This window comes from Drosophila montana, unplaced genomic scaffold (genome assembly GCF_035044405.1).
Source record: "Drosophila montana isolate Dmon_TW-CO22-7 unplaced genomic scaffold, ASM3504440v1 contig_3240_1, whole genome shotgun sequence".
Classification (NCBI taxonomy): Eukaryota; Metazoa; Arthropoda; class Insecta; order Diptera; family Drosophilidae; genus Drosophila; species Drosophila montana.
This window is the reverse complement of record NW_026998122.1, coordinates 498,673-517,974: the sequence shown is the minus strand read 5'-3', so window position 1 is coordinate 517,974 and position 19,302 is coordinate 498,673. Positions and strand designations below refer to the sequence as shown.

The 19,302-nt window shown below is 42.5% G+C and overlaps 1 non-coding gene across 1 annotated transcript; it reads right to left on the bottom strand.

Moving 5' to 3' along the window:
* Nucleotides 1–17,143: 17,143 nt before the first annotated feature.
* TRNAE-CUC (transfer RNA glutamic acid (anticodon CUC)) lies at nucleotides 17,144–17,215 on the bottom strand. The gene has a single exon. It is a non-coding gene; the product is annotated as a tRNA-Glu (tRNA).
* Nucleotides 17,216–19,302: the final 2,087 nt, after the last annotated feature.

Genomic DNA, 19,302 nt, shown 5'->3' with positions numbered 1-19,302 from the left:
GCTGATTCCATAGAACACTTGTTCCTCTTGCTTCTTCCGTTTTGGCGCATTTCCGATTTGGCACTTACCACGAACACCAAGTTCCCCCGCCCGGCATTCAGGCAAACAGGAACCAAGTAATCAATCATTTTGGTTAAGCCGTCAGCAACACGACAATTTGGCCAAGTATTTGCGTACTTCGCACCGGTGCCAGAAACAGAGGAAACGCGCGCTCTGTCTCTCTCTCTCTATCTCTTTGCGTCTCTTTCCCTGTCTCTCTTTCTCTATTTCTCTTTCCATTGATGATATATCACTGCAATTTGAAATATTCATTTGGCAACTTTTGTCGCTGCTCATTTCAAATGCGGCACACAAACTCGCCAAGGATGTGGCACGATGGCTGCTGCTGGGCCACAGGCCGGAGCTGGTCATGAACGTGCCGATGGCACGATGACGGACTCTGAAAGCGACTTATATTTGAAATGTTTGTTGTTCTGCTCATTGTAACAGAGCCCGCTGCCACGCCCAGGCCGCCCAGAGGCGGAAGAGAATGGGCAGAGGCAAGCCTGCAATTTTCCAATTGACAAGCGATTAAATGTTACGTCTGCAACATGGAGAGAGGAGGGAGGGAGGGAGGGAGTGTGTGGGAGCTGTGGTAAGGATTGTGGCCTGCGATATTCGCATTGGCACGTAGCAACAGTTGCCATGCAAATTGCCAGCGCCAGCTTTATAAATTATGCGCCGTTTATGTGCGAAAGTGAAATGGAATTGCCGCAGAGCCCAGACGGGAACACAGTCAAGGTTTTCGACTGTAGGATCAGGGACAGACAGGTGGATGGATGAGGTGAGCTTGTGTAACTGCAGCTGGCAGAATCATATTAGAAGTGCGGGTGAAGCGGGGCGGCTAAGCCCAAACGAAACACATATAAATTTTAATTATTCCAACGAATTCCAAGCCAAAGGCAAAGGCTGTGGGCCAAGACACCAGCGAGAGAGAGAGAGAGAGAGGGACGTGTCGAAAACGAAGCGTGGCTAAACAAAAGATGCGATACGGTTGCAGTTGGAGCCTGGACCGGGACCTGGACCTGAACCTGAAACTGAAACTGGGCTGTAGCTGTAGCTTCTTTAAAGTCGCGAGTCGAAAAAGTCGGAGAATGGAATTGAAATTCCATTGTGAATTTTGGGGGCGTTGCCGCGTCGAAAAATGCAATAAATATGCATATGAGAGAGCGCTGAGAATTATGGCTCTGGCAAAAAACTAAAGATTTGAATAATTTGGTTCCCACACTCGGCTCCAGATCCGAACATCTCCAGCCAAATGGGGCCAATGATGGCGAGGCTACCACACAGACACTCATAATTTTAATTAAAGTTATTAATAGGCCTGCCAACTCGAGATTGAGTGTGATTTACCTTTCTTTTATTTTTGGCCACAGACTCGGTTTGGGCATATTCGGTTGTCCTTAAGCTGCCGGTCAATTAAATGCCGCACACATTGTTGGCAACTGCTTAATTATCGAGCGAGCGAACGAATCAAACAACATGCAACACAACAAAAGGACGCGCCGGCGGCACCTCAGAGACGCCGCACACAAAATTGGACTTGATTGCGCTGTCTTCGGCTTAAGAAGAAGCGCAACCGATATTCGGAATCGTATCGCAGTGAACGAATTAACATGTAATTATCGCAGCTTGCTCGGCCCTCAAATGGAACGCAACGAATTCCCGGGCGACACCCAAACCAAAAACAAACTCCGGCTTGTTACCGCAGCCCAGGATCAGGACGTCGCCTAGGCAGCTGGCACCGGGGCGTGTCTCAGTTCGATTCCCGATTCTCAATTCTCGTTTTTCGTTTCTTGTTGCCTCGACGACCACCCGCGCTTGTGGCGCTAAAGTTGTCAGTTCGTGGACCCTAATTAGGTGTTATCTAACTGACCTGGCCTATTGGTTAACTGCGGGGTTATTGATATGCGCCGACACGACAGAGAGAGGCTGTTTCCATTTGTGCTACTTAACTCATTTTCACTTCGTGTCTCTGTCTCCCTCTTTTTGTCTCTCACTTTCACTCGCTGATCATTTCCTGGCTCTTGCTCGGTTTTCTCATGATTCACCATGTCATCACACGCTTTATTTGGCGCCACTCTCGGCACTAAATCCACTGCTGACCCACAAAGCAACAATCAAATCTGAGCAACTAAGTGATTATCACTGCCCGGCACCGGGCATTGTCCACGCAGCTATTGTCATTATCAATGTAAGCCCCCCCCTTCCTTACCCTCCCAATTTCTCCGAGATGTTGTTGTTGAGGTTGTCTGTCATCCGCGTAAACAGTTTGATGATGGCAATCAAATAAAGTTGGCCCCGTTGGGCCAATTGCTCGGCTGCTCGGCTTTATTGTCACGATCAACGCAAATTCAACGCTGGCCTCCCCCAGCGGCCTCCCAGCGGCCTCCAAGTGGCCTCCCAGCGGGCGGCAACGATGACACATGCGCTTCCAGTGCCCGGATGCAGGCACTTGCCCGCCGCTGATTGATGCGCAGGCGGCAGACGTCGTTGCTCATTGCCCATTGCCCATTGCCCATTTCTCTGTCATGTAATGAGTTGTGCTTGTTGATATACGGAAAGGTTATGTAAACCAGGAATTCCGTTCGACATCTTACAGAATTTTAAAAAAATAACAGATTCTGTTTCTTAAATATTCCTTTATTAGCATTTTTCTTAAATTCTCCCCTTGATAATCTGTGAAATTCCAAATATATTCCTTAGTTTCTCAGTTCTACTCAAGTCTACTTATCGAATTTAGTTACTTTTTCATATTTTCTTATATTATCATATTATCATACTTATATACTTAATTCTGCTTAAGGAAATTCAGCTTCAATTCTCATATCCTCCTTTAGTTTCTCCCTGTTACTTCTTCTTAGTTTAACAGGGTTTCTTTTTGTTTTTACATCTCTCGATTTACTCTTTGCTACTTTGCATAGCTGCTTTAATTTACTTCTCCTCTTATAACTTATCCTTCTCGCTCTGTCTGAGTCTTCCCTCAATATGCTTTCACAAAGTTCAGCATAAAGAACATAGTCTTGTCACTTTAATAAAGTGTTCCTTAAATTAATTTCTACCTAATTTAACGCAGGTTCTTTTTTTGTTTAAGTACTTCTGCTATTGCTACTCGCTTCTCTCTTTTGCTTAGTTTAGCATATTTATTTGGCAAACTTATCTTCCGAGTTCCTGTTTTGTTTAATGTTTCAGTTATATTTACCATTCTCCGGCTTATATTTCTATTACTATTCCTGTTTGCTCCGTAATTTCTTGCCAGTCCGTTTCCTTTTCCCTGTCGTGTAGCATTTCTGTCATTCATCTTCTAGTTCCTTTTTTTTCAGCAGTCATGCATATTTCATTGTCCCTTGGCCCCATTCTTGAACTTCCACCCACTTTGCGCTGCACTCCCTAGGGGCGCTACCGTGACGACGAGACATGGACAATTATGTAAATATACAGAGGCGCCTGTTCCGGCACAGACGCCGGGGAATACAATGGAACAACCGCAATTATTGCCGTCCATTTGGCAAATGGATGCGTGACAAAGCGCAGAGAGAACCGAAAACATTCAGGAAAAAACAAACAAACGCAAGGACAGTGCCGAGGTCAGGACAATAGGCGTCGCAGCGGGAGTGGCAGCGAGGTCAAAGGTCAGCCGCGCTAATGTTGTGCTAATTGCGATTGGAATGCGGCCCAAAACTGTGACAACAGGAGTCGACACGAGACAGCGGCGCTTAGCCTAATGGACAATGTCCTTGGTCGGGAAGATTTACGACAGTTACCGAACGAGGTAGCACTCGATATTGTCGCGCCTCATTGCCAGCGAAAGCGGCGAAAGGACCACCCAGGAGGACAACGAGCGAGCGACCTGATGCTGTCTGCTGCTGCTGCTGCATCCTGGCCGGCGGTCCATGGCGAAGCCAGCTCCAATATCGCTTGAGTTACCTGCCTCGAGTTGGGGGGCCAAGTCGCATGCGCCTTGTAATCGGATCCTGCGCACGCGTGGCCCAAGTATCCAGTCTCGTCCTACAGCTTGTCGGGCCAACGGCTGTGATCTTTGCCCTTTTTTTCGCTCAATTGGCAGCAGTTATGTCGAGATCGGCGAGGACTGAGGACCAGGTCAGGCCAGGCCGGGCCAAGACAGGTGTGATGTGTGTCGATCAAAAACTGTAACTGGATCTCGAGCTCATTCGGTCAGTGTCCTTACACGGGTCCAGAGCGTATGCAAAGTAGACCACCAATTGGCTAAACGGCTGCTGTTGCTTAAGGACCAACATTGTCTGCCTTTTTTGCATCATACTCTATCTGTTTGAGGTTCTTCAATTTATTAACCATTGGTGGTCTTTAGTTCATTAAAGCTAAACGAACTCAACGGAAAAATATATAATATTTAAATAATATAATGCATATAATATTTAATATGCTAAAGTAAATTGCTGCTGGTGCAACGTTTACGGATAGCAGACAGAAGAAAGCGGTAAAGCTTACTTTGAACTCGCTGCCGGTAACACGTTTACGAAGGCAGCACAAAGAAGAAATGCCAAACGCATATAAAGAACAGCGAAAGATAGATAAAAGAGTGCATAAAAGATTCCCTGAAAACGTTTACGAAAGCGTCACAAAGCAAGTTGAAGAAACCAAATTGAAAACAAAAATTTGTATTATATCAAAGGCAGTGTATTTAAGATGCGTGGTGTCAAGTGCGTTTTTTTCATTTTATCTCTTCTGCTTGCTGACCACCAAAGTTGATTGAAATTTTGGCAATGACCCCAGAATTTGTTGGGCAGCTGCCGCCGGTGCCGCCGCTGCTGCTGCTGCTGCGGCTGTCGTTTGACTGAATGTGGCAGCTGCTGCTGCTTGGTATCAGCTTCGCCCACTGACCAGGTCGAGGAGACGCCGAGAGCCGGCGGAGCGTTAAAACGCACACGTTGACAGCTTTTTATACCCTGAAGCCATTAAAAGTGGGTAAAAAGGGTATAATGCTGAGTGCAAATGCATGTTACAGACAGACGGAGGCTTTTTCGACCCTCTAAAGTATATATATTCTTGTTCAGCATAAGCTTCTGGATGTTTTTTTTCCTAGGAAGTTGACATTCAAAGTAACAAATGCCCAAAAGTTGAGTAATCGAATACGTCCATATCATTGATGTCAGCATAGATCATGCCTTTAGCGACATTCACATTGATTACCTTTGATCGCATAATATCGAGGTTTTGGATGCATCTATTAGCCACCGAATACAACTTTCCACCATAATTCCACTGTCAGCTATTTTGGAGAGAGAAAAACCACTTAACCCATCTGATTGTATGAACATAGAATTGGGCGTTCTTTTCATTTTTATAAAGTGGATATTCCTCTTAAATCGGTTTGCCTCAAGGACAACCGCCGTACAGAGTAGCAGTAGAAAAGGAAAACTTGATCAGCGTTGTCTGCTTGAAGTTATAATGGGCCATTTAAATCCTAACGTTCAGATAGATATACATACAATCAAATTTTTTCCCGTTTTCCCCCCAGAAGGGTTGGATTATTAAACACCTGGAAACCCTTGCCCCAAAAACCAATGCCAATAATGCTACCCCTTACAAAATGTCCACCAGGTTCACCAATGCATGTTTCCTATCCGCCGATGTCGGCACAGATCGGGGCATTATATATGTCTTTTATTGGACATTAAAGATTTGGCATAAAGATCCATGAGAAGATCCCAGCTTGGTTTCAATTTTTTGCATTTTTCCTTCAATTCATCAACAGGTTCTCCCGGCGTGAATGTTTGTAAAAGGAGCTGTGTACAGGGTATCTCCTAGTCCGGCACTGCCGACTAGGGCAATCTTACCTGTTTATTTTTTTGTAAGCGACGACAGCTGCTGCTGGCTTTTCGCAGTCGCATTTGCAGTCGCTTAATGTGCGATTTTTATCTGCAAGATATAAATTGTAATTATTGCATTGTTTTGCCACTCGGCGAAGGGGCGCGTTATCACTGACGGCCACAGTGAAGCCATCGGCGTTGACGAACATTAGCAAAAAATTGCAAATGAGTGTCGAAATAAGACTGCGGCACACACACAATTACACACACACACACACCGCACCCGCCTACACTCTACTGCTGGCAGAGAGCTGACTGGGCAGGGACAGGTGGGGTGGGTTTTCACCTGGTGCGACTGCGCATTGTGTTGTTTGGCTGGCTGGGAAAAACAGTGAAAAGACAAAGCGTAACAAATTGCTCAATGTTGACGTTGTTGCTTTTCGCGCTTTAACACTCTTTTTTAATACGCGCTACCCATTGAAAATGGCTCAAAAAAAGGGTATAATGGTTTTGTGTGCAAATGTGTGTAACTGGCAGATATGTCTGATGCATATTCAACAACCGTGAGTTTTTATAAACTCGTCAATGCAGAGACTAAAGAGCTAGAGATTTAAATTTTGAAATGTATGTGATTGCATCGATAAGTACCGATTTTCAGATATAATGTTTGTGAATGTATCGCATATTATAAGAGCTAGATACGCAAAATGTTATATTTATTTAGAGCTATTATATAGTATACATAGGTCCAGAGTATTTCATATTTTGGACTACTCGTTAGTTCTTCCAAGAATTGAACAAATATCTTCTTTGGAGGTATAGCTGTGGGCTTTGGTATATACACACTATTGGATGCCACAGTTAAGCTCTGAAAGTTTCTTAACGATCGGACTATAAATACCGAAGTTATTTGAGAGTGCATTTCTTATAGTGTGAGGATGAGAGAAGAACAAGCACAGCCCTTGCATGAAGTGCATGTATTTTATTTATATATACATGGAAAATGTTCGTACGATTGTAAAGGCAACTCGACGTTGTGTACAGGGTATCTTCCAGTCTGTTACTGCCACTTGTTCATTATTTTTTTGATCGCTCAGAAAATTGATGATGGTGGCAATGACGCTGACGTCGACTAGGACGTTGAGTTATGGCCAGCTCTGAGCTGTGACAGCTGCCACCAGAGCAGAAAGAGAGGGAGATAGAGAGAGAGAGGCAATTGGAGGGGAGATAAACCGCATCAGCTGACTGACCACCCATCAGCAGCAGCAGCAGCGACAGCAGCAGCAGCAGCGACAGCAGCAGCGGCAGAGGCAGCGGCAGCAACATTGGAACGCATTAGGCACTATCAAAAGAAAATACATTTTAATTACCGAGCAAGTGATGAAAATCGCTGCTGCTGGCCACTGCGGGCGCCCGGGTTGCCCGTGTTGCCCGTGGTGGGGTCCGGCTTGTGAGCCTTTGAGCCTGGGTGGTGTTTGGATCGGGCTCTGATGCGTTAATCAATAAAATGCCAGCGCATTTTTTGGGGCGGCATCCAACGGTGCGTATGAAATTGAAAATCAAGCAGCCGACCGACCACGATCACACAAGGCTGCGGCGCCTCCCAACAAACCCTGGCTCTGCCCTGCCGCTGCCCCCACTCCGGGCACACGCGTGTTGACGTTGATGGAGCTGTCGATGATGCGTTGCAACGTCCACATTTTGGTAGTTGTTATTAACTGTTTTGTTGTTTTGTTGCAGCAGCAGCGGCTGCTTTGATTGATGCCCCCACGCCCAGACGCCAGTCGGAGTCGAAGTCAGGGCCAGGGCCAGTTCCAGTGCGAACAGCAGCAGCAGCGCCTTCTGAATCGCCTTCGACTCGGTCATGGCCCGATAATTGATATATGTTTTCTTTTTGTTGCACTCTCGGATCGCGCAGATCAAAGAGCGAGCAGAGTTCAAGTGCTGGGCCTGGGCCCAGAGTTTGTCCAATCGTCATGATGATTTGATTAATTCGTATTTCGGTTCTCTTTCACAGCGTTTATTTTGGCCTTTTTGTGCTGTTGATGCTGTTGTTCCCAAGCCTGTGTCTAATTAAATGTGTAAATTAAAACATATAAATACAGACCCTTATCATGAATGCCAACTAATTTCAAGCTCTTTTCGTTTATGGAGCTGACCAATAAATGTTCAGAGAGTGAGAAAAGTGCGCAAGTTTGTGACAACTGGTTCAACGGCGCTGACAGCAAAATACGTGGAAAATAATACATTAAACAATCATAAATATAATTTTCCCACAGCGCCACACACACACAGATAAGGCCAATTAAACGGTTGATAGACTAGCAAATGCCCTGTTTTGCATTTTACAACTTCTTTAAGTCAGACAAACAGATGCTGCTTGTTGCTTGGGTTGCGGACTGTCAAACTGTAAGCTCAATAGCAGTCACTTTTAAAGTGCGACTTTAGTAATTTAAGATGTTCTGGCAAAGGGCTTTCTTTTATATAGAACTTAGTCCATTTACGTGATCGTGTGTGCTTAAAAGAGACCGCAAGTAGTTAGGAGTTTCGTCGTTTTCAAATTGAGTCCATTGCGAACTATGGAAGGTTGATAAGGCGATCCGATCATGCGTTCTTTAGAGAGGGTATTTTATAGTCTACTTTCAAAAACACAAGCTGGAAAATTGTGAGAAATATAGAGCATCGCAATTCGCAATTATGCATGAGTATGTATTATAAGTTTCAACAGCAAGACGAACATTCAAAACAAATATACTCGTTTCCCCTCTGCAATTAGAGTATTCAACTCAAGGCCTACAAAAACAAACAATTTTTTGAATATTTTCTACCAGGAATAATTTCAAATATCAACGAAATAAGAAGACATGTTTTTGAGTGAAATTATTTTAATATAAAATTATTTATTGGTTCTCGTCCGACTCTTCTTTGTTCAATTGAACCGGTTTAAGTAGCGGTTAATGGTACCGGTTCAGTTTATATTAAAGAAATTGCACGGCTGTCGGAGTTGTATACCACATACTCCTAAACAATATACCCCTTTGGCTGCTGCATTTCTAGCAGGGTATAATGAAAACGAGCAGCGCTCGAGAAACTTTTTTAGTACATGAAAATGTCATTCGCATAACACAACTAAAAAGACAACCAGAACGACAACAACAACGACGCATAAAAGTTTCAGCCTTTCTCTGGCCATGCCCAGCACACGCCCCACCCCACCCCACCCAGCCGCCCCCTACCCCAACCTGCGGGCAAAGTTGTAGACCAAGTTGGTGGCACCTTTGCGGTTGAGTTTTGTTATTGTTGTTTGTTATTTCGAGATAAGAGCCAACAAAATGTTTGATGTACTTGAAACTTGATGTTTCTCTTCTTCTCTTTTTTTTTGTGTGTGCCCAAATTTTGGGCACTGCGTTGCGGCCAATAGTTTGGCATTGTAGCCGCTTTTAATGGAGCATTTTCTCTTGACCTTTTTGAGGCCAACTAAACGCAGCACTTGTCATTAGCCAAGAGTCGGATTTGTGTTGCGCAGTTGCGAACCTTTGACCTTTTCGCACGCTCAGCTTTTGGCTTAAGTTGCCCATGTCTGACAATTACAATTAAGGGCTACACACTTTTGCTTTCAGTGTATGCCACACTCGAGTGAAACAAGCCCTCGGTTTTTTATCAGAACTTTTAGCCGCCTCATTGCAGACATGGGCCACAAAAAAATATACGTGTATACATATATGAAATTGTTTTCCCACGCAAATTAACACTTGACTTTGTTTTCATATTTGCACAAGATGACTTCATTTTCTTCATATTTTTAAGGTTTTTTTTCTTCTTTTTGTTATTTTTCTAAATATTTTATTGCTGTTGACTTGGCTTACAGCGGCCTGCAGCGCCTCCCCAGCGGGCTCCACGCACACACACACACACACACACGCACAGTTGCTGCTGCTGTCTCATTGTTGTGGGTGCCGCGTTGTCATTGTCTCAAAGTTGTGTGTGTGTGAGTGTTGTTTCTGTAGTTGCCGCTACAATTGACAGACACATGCATTGTCGATGACTCGACGCGTCGACTTCAAAGCGGAGGTTACAAAATTTTTGCCAGGAATTTGCTTTTGACATATGTGAATAGATCTACATATTGCTATTAGTTCGTATCATATTACCATGAAAATAACATAAAACATGTCTGGACATAGTTTTTCATTCAGTCTGAAGGGGTTTAAGTAAGAAACGCTGTCTTTGGAACACAGAAGATCAAATACTCTTTTAGACAATTGGCTCACGGGCCTGCTAATATGTTGGGTGTATAGATAAGCTCGTAATTGCTGGGTTTGGCTAAGATTTCTTGAGGAACAGAAAAGTTTTTTGTCTTCAGACCTATTCTTGCTATGAAGCTATATGATGGAGTACTCCGATGTTGATAAGATTTCACTGGGCTATGTAGAGTTCGTTGCAACCGAGTTTGGTTGAGCTCTTTTTTAAAAACAGAAAGCTTTTAAATAAAGATAAAGAGATACTGATGGGAAATTACCCAACCCCTGGGGGAAATTTGTGGGCTGTGCCCCTACTCATATCTGGGCGTGGTCTATAAGTTCCCGTAGGTATCCCGAAAGCACAAATTGAATTAGGGTAAGAGAAAATTCAGTACAAGCTACACAAAAACTGAAAGCTTATTCCTCCTTTCCTTTGCATTTACATTATATAGTGTATATATCCGACAGATTCCAACATATATGCTGTCCGCAACAGAAAAGCGGATCTATGCAAAGTTTCATGACGATAGCCTAAAGCCTAAGAAACAAGTTTGCAAAAAAGTCGGGCAACGACTCGACTGTTGAAACTCAGCAAGAATATATATATGCCATATAAATTCTACTTTACGCGTTACACATTTCATGGTAATCTTAAAATACCACCTGCGAGCGCTTAAAAACCAATCCCAGTTAAGCTATTCATATGCATTTTATTGACAGACATTTTAAATAGCTGAACAGCGGCTGTTCCGGGTTCGAGCTCCCGGTCTTAGCGCACATTCGCGTCATTTTGCCAAGCTGTTCGAAATGCAGTAAATATTGTATTGCATTACGTTTCATTCGTTTCTACGTTTATTCGACACAGGAGCAGAGTTGCGTTTAAAGCGTCAGGAAAACTAGAAATGGAAAAGTTTTTGTCGTGTGTGTGTGTGTGTGAGAGTGTGTGCACCCAATCAGGGCAAAATAAAAAGGGCAGGCTCAACTTGCACTTGCAGTTGAGACACTCGAACCAAATAAATTCAAAGTTCTTGAGCCAGGACTCCCCCCCACTTGATGCTGCTCAGCTTGGCTCGCATGTGTGTGGCTGTGCTCGGCCAGGCGGGGGAGGGGGGGTTGAAGGAGAAACAATCAAATTGCTTTCTCGGCAAGTTCTAGTTATTTACCCAGGACAAAAAGGACTTGCCTGAGATTGCGATATGATAGCAGTGGATGACACTCGTGTCATTCGCCAGCCCTAAGCACAAGTATCAACTTATTTCTGTCTCGTCTCTTTCTCTCTCTCTCTGTCTCTCCTTAGCTGGTTTTTGCTTTTCTCGCTGCTCCAATGGGATTTGTAGACAGCTTGAAGAACCTGCCTGCACAGCCTGAACTGAGATTTAGCTGCAAATTAGCTTCATTAATGGATAGTAAGGATTTTTCCTCTGACTTTTGCTCAGGGGCTTCCATTGTGCAGCGAAATATTTCGCATCTTGCTTTCCGTTTTTTGTGTGCATTTTCCTTTTGTATTTTCCGTTTTGCATGCAATTTTTTTCCGCTCAGCTGGTGGCACAGCTCGCATTTCGCTCAATCAGCGCTGAAATTTATTATGCTCCATAATCATTTGTCATCTTTCCATTCCATTTTCCATTTCCATTTGGCGCCCGCAGCGAGCGCATTAAAATTTTTCGCAACATTTTTCACGCATTCAGCAAAATGGCGACTCGCAACGGAAAACGCTCCAATGCCCGCAACTACAGCCGGGAACCATGCAGCAGAACAGAGCATAGGTCATAAATATCCGGAATTTTGTTAAGAATATAACAATTACTCTCCATCTCCCGTCGGGCCCTCTCTTTCTTTCTCTCTCTCTCTCTCTCTCTCTCTCTCTCTCTCTCTGTGCCCTCTTTTTTATGAATGTCCAAAAGCTGTCGACGCAGTTAAAATAACGACGCGCCCTCTAGCGGCGATAATATGCACTGTCAGAGGAATTATGAATGAAGAAGACATATGTTTTATTCCTCAGCATATTTTGATTATTTATTGGTATGTTCAGAGCTTTAATCTTTTTTATTAATATTATTTAATATTCGATTATTTTTTAAGGAAATATTACACATAAGTTTGTGTTTAGTTCAGGGAGACAGGAACAGTTTCTCCCTTCAAATGCATATATCAAATTCTTCCGAATAACCTTTTCCATACAACTACTTCATTTTCAATTCCCATGCATCTTCTTTCTCAAAATAAGTATAACCAATTTTGCCCTATTTTATATTCCATTTCTTTGCATACCATTTATAATCCTTGCAAATCTAATTCTATTGCACATTTCAATTCCATTCGCTGATATATGGCGCAGAAAAAGAAAAACATATTTATTTATGTTTTTGTTATTTGCCCCGTTACATTTTCCAATAAATTTGAAGAAAATTCAACAACGATAACAAAAAGAAAAATAAGAAAAATGTTATCGCATAATTTTCTTTTGGTTCGATTTGGTTGCGTTTTGTCGGGGGGGTTCTTTTGTATGCATGCCAGGCGCATTCCATAAGGAAATATCCATAATTCATGCATTCGCAAATAAAAATAAAACCCAATGAAAACATTAACAACAACAATAATAAAATATGAGTGGGAGAATGTAAATCGCTTTCCATAATTCATCGAGCTGCGCACAAGTCGCCGCGGCCTTCCAGCGAAGGGTCGTAAAACGGCGACGACGACGACGACCATGTCTTAGTCCAAGTCCATATCCATGTCCATGACATTAAGGTGCGTGCCCATCCTCTTGATAATTCTTTATGGTCGCATATCGTAAAACTAATGAAATTTCGATTCGAGTGACGCGCCAGCCGATGCACCCAAGCACTGCCGCCAGAGTTCGGGGTTGACACTCAAATTCCACGAAATATTCGCGCACTTGCCACACAGTCGCACGGACCGAGAAGAAATTTCCCTCAAAGAAGGCTATTCCCAGCACCAGGACACACAGGCACAAGGGGCAGCGGAAGCGCAGGTCCGGTCCAGGATGAACTCGCTGAACGACAGGTGAATTTATGATGAACTGAGACGTCAGCGTCTTTTGTTCGCGTCTACGCAGCTCGCGTGTAAATTATATTAAATAAAAAAAAAAATACCAACAACAAAAAAAAGGGCGATAAAAACGAAAGTAATTCAAAATCTGCGCGTGTGAGGGTTCTAAATTGTTACAGCTCACGCCCCCGCCAGGGGACACACGCACAGACAGAGAGAGGGAGAGTGAGGGCGAGGGAGAGTTGCTGCTCGAACTCACAGATTTATATCGTTAGATTTATGATCCTGTTAGCGCCACTGCACTTGGTTATCCTTATCTCGAGCGTAGCATCACAATCACAACAATGCTGCAGGAACTTGTTTATGGGTTGGGCAAATGGAATAAGTAAATGTAATCTCTTCATTGTTTTGTACCTGATTTTCACCTATCTTGTTGATGTGTTTTGATTTACTAACTTTCGAGGGGAATCCCTGGAAGTTGTCTGTGTGTGCGTGCGTGTGTGTGACAGACAGACTTAACCTCACTTTATGCAATTGCTTATAAATCTCATTCTCTCATTCTTGCGGGCAAAAAGATATATTGACTTGACACAAAATAAATATATCTTCATTTTAATTGTCTCTTGTGCTTATTTAAAATTATATTCTCAAGGGTTTAATTAGAAAATATTAGGTAATAAATTTCTTAATTCATTTTTTGACTTCATTTTATAAGAATAATAAAATAAAATTAATGCTAGTTTGCACTTATTTATATCTTCCGTTTCGTAGTATTAAAGTATTTACTAGTATTTACTTTAGATCAAATTGTCAAATAATTATGAAACCTAACCCAACTTTTCTCAATTTAAATATTTAATTTAACTGTTTTTTAAAGATAACCCCTTACAAATAGTCCCCATATAATTAATTTAAATAGCGTTTTCCCAGCTGTCGATTAAATCGATTTTCGTTGCGAATATCGAATGAAACTTGGTGTGGAATATTAAACACATGTTCCCGTATTGTCACGTCACGCACACGCCCACGCCCACGCACACGCCCACACACGTGTCAACGGTAATTGACGCCATTTTGTTGTGTATGGCGCGCACGCGACGCCATATTGCAGCTTATGCATATCCTGCGAAGAAATGCGAAGCTTAATTTGTTTATGCATTTCGCTCAATCAAATTGCACTTTGCTCTGCTCATTAGCAGGCGGATTCGCGGGGGGAATTGAAAAATTAGCCAACGGAAATGGATTCGACACGCGATTCGGTGATCAGCAGCTGGACAAGGATATATATCTCTCTTTATATATTTAAACGATATATGTATATATGCTTGAGTGCATGCGAGTATTTCGGTTGCAGGCGCGTGCTTTACTTTAAATGTTTAATCATCATCTGAGGCCACCCACAAAGACGCCTATTTGCAGAGTGGGCGTGGCCTGTGCATACACTTTCAATTAGGCCTCGTTGGTCTGCGCCGTGGAATGTGTGTGTGTGTGTGTGTTGGTCCGTGCGCGGTTTACACGTAGCCACGATTCAACGTTTGCTCGGCTGCGGTTTGCTTCACAAAGGTTCTCCAATAGGACAAAGCTTCTTAGTGAGCGGGGCTGAGAGGGGCTGATGTGAAACGTGCCTCAGCATTGCACAAAATGGAATAATGTTGGCCATAAAACAGACTCGAAGAAAAGAGCCATTCAAAAGTTCTAGGATAATCGTCGTCTTATCTATCTGCTTAAATACAATGTGTTTCTTTTGTTTATTCAAAATTTCAACGTTAATGTTACTTATTGCAAGCAATTACATTATTGAATTAAGTATAAGACATATTCATTGGAAGTCAAAAACGGGGAACTTTATTTAAGTTTTGCACTTAGGAATTCGAGCTTTTACAAAACTTTTATAAAAAGAGTTCCCTCTTCGCAGCTAAAGAAAAAGTTAAGTGTTACTACACTTAAAAATATTCCAACATGGTTAATTTTTTGTATTTGAGTCTTGCATTTAGGAATCTTAAGATTGAAAGTATCTTTAAACGAGAGATTTTTTTGATATTTCTTTCTCTTGCGAAACTCTGCTTAGGCTTGATTTTGCTCCGACTGTAGACTAAATAATTAAATACCAGGCTTGATTATAAAAGCACCTGTCAACCATTTTATCCCATTTAATCTGTATATTTGTGGCTTATCATAATTTTGCCAGCTTTAAGTTTTAGAAGAGAAGCAAATCCATATCCATCTATGCCTAACTGTTACTTAATGTAAAGTTTCTCAGCTGGAAATGGAAATTCCGTGTGGAATTTTCACCACCTTGTTTTTGCTGCCTACATGCACTTCTCTTTCTCTCCTCTCTCTCTTCTCTTTCCATCTCTGTATAGCAATCCTTCACGCGCGCGCTCAACCTGCGGTTGGCAGCGTTTTGTTCTCACCTCGACGGGCACTTTTCACGCGTATCGGCGCCTCGCATCTTTAACAAAACTGCGAAACCGCAGCCAACAGCAACAAAGGGAACCGGGTGGAATAGGAAGGGAGGCGAGGGGGGGGGGGGCAACATGAAAATGTAATATGATACTTGGTCCGATGGGCGACGTCTGATTAAGCCGCAGCCAAACCGCAAATACAAAATCCGAAAAGAATTCCCGCATTTTGGCCAATTGAAATGGAAATTTCGATTGTTAAAATATTTACTCAAGTCCCTTTGCAAATTTCTCTGTGGCATTCGCATTTGGCACACTCTCATTTGGCGAATTATTTTCATACAATTTTCCACACAATTAGACATGGAAATGCAAATCCCTGAGAGCTTTTCTCTCTTGACATGCAGCCACTTTTGGGACTCCACTCAGACACACACATATACACATGTAGTGCAGTTTTTTCAATCCTCTTTGTCATGCTCGAATAGAGGGTATTATAATATTGTCACGATATGTGTAACACATTGTAGAAGACATATCCGACTTAATAATTTATATATATTCTTATAGGTGTTCTTGTTCCACGTTAAGTTTTTTTTATGAAAAAAAGATGTCTTGACAAACTCAATAATTAAAATCTTGAAGCATCTACTAAACCGTTTCAAATCGAACTTATATATTATCTAGTTCGCATAGCTCATACAAGGATATTTCAGCCACATGTCTTAAAGGGTATTCAATCTTCGGCGTGTTTCTTTTTTCTATTTATTTGATCCTTTTTTTGGCAGCAAACTCCAAGCATACGCAGTCAAATGCAGTCAAAGTTGTTTGGGTTTGGGCTTTGGGTTAGCTTGCAATTTGTGCAGCATTTGGATAGGTTGAGATACATTTGTATCTACAGCTTAAGTAGCTCGACAGTTCCGCCTTTGCTGCCGCTCGTAGATAGAAATCTATTTCACTTGCCAACAACCTGCAGAGTCGATGTGTGAGAAACTTTCTGCCGAATTTTGTATATTTATTTGGCACACTTTGCCTATCATAGGTGGGCGTGGCATAGGGCTCGTTGCTATCATAAGCAAACGAGACGACTGTGCAAAAGTTTTTCAATTTTGTTACAACTTTGCCCACCCACCCAAAAACAGGCGCTGCTTCGTCTCCCGCTCCAGTTCCCGCTCCTGGCTGGGTTTCCTTGATGTAGGTGTAGCTGCGGACCGAGTTGTGTAAACATTTGTAGTTTACTTTCAGTTGGCAGGCTCGTAATATCTGTCCGTTTCGTTTCGGTTTTGTGCCTGAACTGTGACCGTTTTGTATCTGGCTCGTAATTCAGGACCTCCCCTCCCCCCCATTTGGATTACAACCAGCCCATATTGGCCCACTTTTCGGCTCGCTGGCTGTGCAAGCATAGGTCCCTTTTTTGGCAGTGAGCCGCAATTGAATTAGAAAATTATCCCAAAAGTTATACGGGCTTAAATTATAGCATAGTAACGGGGTTTTCGCCTTGAGGAGCTCTGGTAATAGGGTAGAAAATTACATTTTTATTTTACGCTTAGATTGCATGCCAGCAAAATAATGTTGCCCCAATGGATTTGTTTTAGTCAACTTTTAGGGAACAAGAAAAAGAAAAATGCAATAAATGAATTTAAGGGAACAAAAAGATTTCCCATACCGGGAATTGAACCCGGGCCTTCCGGGTGAGAGCCGGATATCCTAACCACTAGACAATATGGGACTTGATGCATGGACTGGTTAATTTCCCAGTTCAACTTGGGTACGTTTTGGAGAAATTTAAAATAATAATGGAATTTGAAAACAAGCTAAAAATGTTTGTTTTCTTATCTATTTTTAGTTTCGCTGAATGCGTTTATTTTTCTTATTATAATATAAATTAAAGTATATTCATACTTTTGATGTTAGGCGAAATAATCTCAATTTATTTTTTTTTATAAATTAATTTTAAGTAGAGGGAATAGTTACAAACTGTTAAGTAAACTGTGTATGTATTCACAATATTAACTATAGGCTAAGATAATACCACATTCCTCCACTAGCCGGGAGTTCGAACCCGGAACCTCGATGTTTAGATGCTTTAAAGACTCGGTTATTTAGACAATTCATCTTGGCTGACATTTAATTATCAGAAATTGTAAATCCCCAACTTTTTTCTCTCTATCTCTCAATTTCTCCCTATCTCTAATTGTTGGGAATACTAACTGTTGCAGAGTGTCAAATTAACGTTCAACATTTTGCAAAATTAATTAAAAAGCATTCAACAGTCGCATTCGTTATGCATTTAGTTGCAATTTGCAGCTGTGAATAAAACACATAATCATCAATTATTCGCACAATTGCCGCAAGCAAATAAATATTGTTAATTTATTGTGTTTTTTTCGAATCTACTGCGGACGCCCACCCTGAAGCCATGGGAATTTGGAATTGGAATCGAGCTGCGGGCTGCGAGCAGCGACTGCAGAAGCTAAACGCTACGAAAATATTAAAAATAAATTTCAACCAAAATAACAAACACACAAATTTGTTGAACTGGTACGGGCAGACGAACTTGAGATACTTAAATAGAGACAGAAAGAGAGAGAGAGAGAGAGAGAGCTTTGAAGATTGAGATTGATGTTCGTAAATTAATTCAACGTGTCGCAGATCGTTGATATTGTCTCTGCGATAAATATCATAGATGCATTTGGTAATTTCAATTTGTTTTTGGCTGTCGTAGACACCCATTAAATGGGGAGGTTTATTGGACGCGCCGTCAGCAGATTCTAGATGTCCTATTTTTGGCAGGCCTCACGGGATGCGTTCACAACAAATGTCGCTGCCTATCAGCTCAGGCGCTGTGGGGCGAGGACATGGAGCTGGCGGCAAAGCTTTTGAAGTAACAAGGGCGGAAATGTACTTATCTAGAGGAAGAGACTATCAATATCTGGGGGGAGGAGGCCGAAATAGTCCATAAAGTTGCAAGTCTATGGCCGCAGCCAAATGAAATTGTGACTTGCATTAATAAATTTCTGTTCGAGGAACGAAACTCTGCCTAGTTGGCTTATCTGTGCCTGTATTTTAACAAATTTCTATATCTATAGCTGGGATATCATAAATCAAGTTCATTGGGTTGACACATCTTCGGTTCGATTGTCAAAATTGTTGCGACACTTTTGTTGGGGTGTTTTTTTTTTTTTTTTTTTGTGGGGGATTTTGTGCGGAAGCTGCGACTTTGCTGAGATTAGTTTTGTGTGCCTTTGGGTTAGTCGCATTGGCGCCATCATCAATTTTGCTTCGGCGGGATGCCCTAATCCATCCAGCATTTGCACACAGCTTCATCATAATTAATAAACTCAGCCCCAAAGCCTGTAACTGAGCCTGTTTCAACGGTGTCGTTGCTTTTATTTCAACATAAATTTTACGCTACATTCTATAGAGTTGGTTCTACGAGGCGGGAACGTGCGGGGGGTCTGTGTCGCAAGTACGACCCATAAAACCCATCTTATTTGTTTCGCCCGGCGATGTCATCAGTCGCTCTGGCCACGTCTGCATGGTCTTCTCTGTTCTAGTTGTTGTTGTTGTTGTTGTTGTTCTTGCCACGTCTTCAGCTTCATAATCGGCGTTTAGAGCCATTTTCGCTGCTTGGGTGTCCGAATTTGTTGCGGGTCCCCACCCGGGGGTCAGCTGTGGGAACGGTGAGAAAATTGCGCTTACCGTTGCCTCCTGCCCTGCCCTGCCCTGCCGAGGTGCCAACTGGCGGTACCGGAGCTTAATTTAGTTGTCACCGACAAAGTTGTTGCCTCCAAAAATAGAGAGGAGACCCGGCTG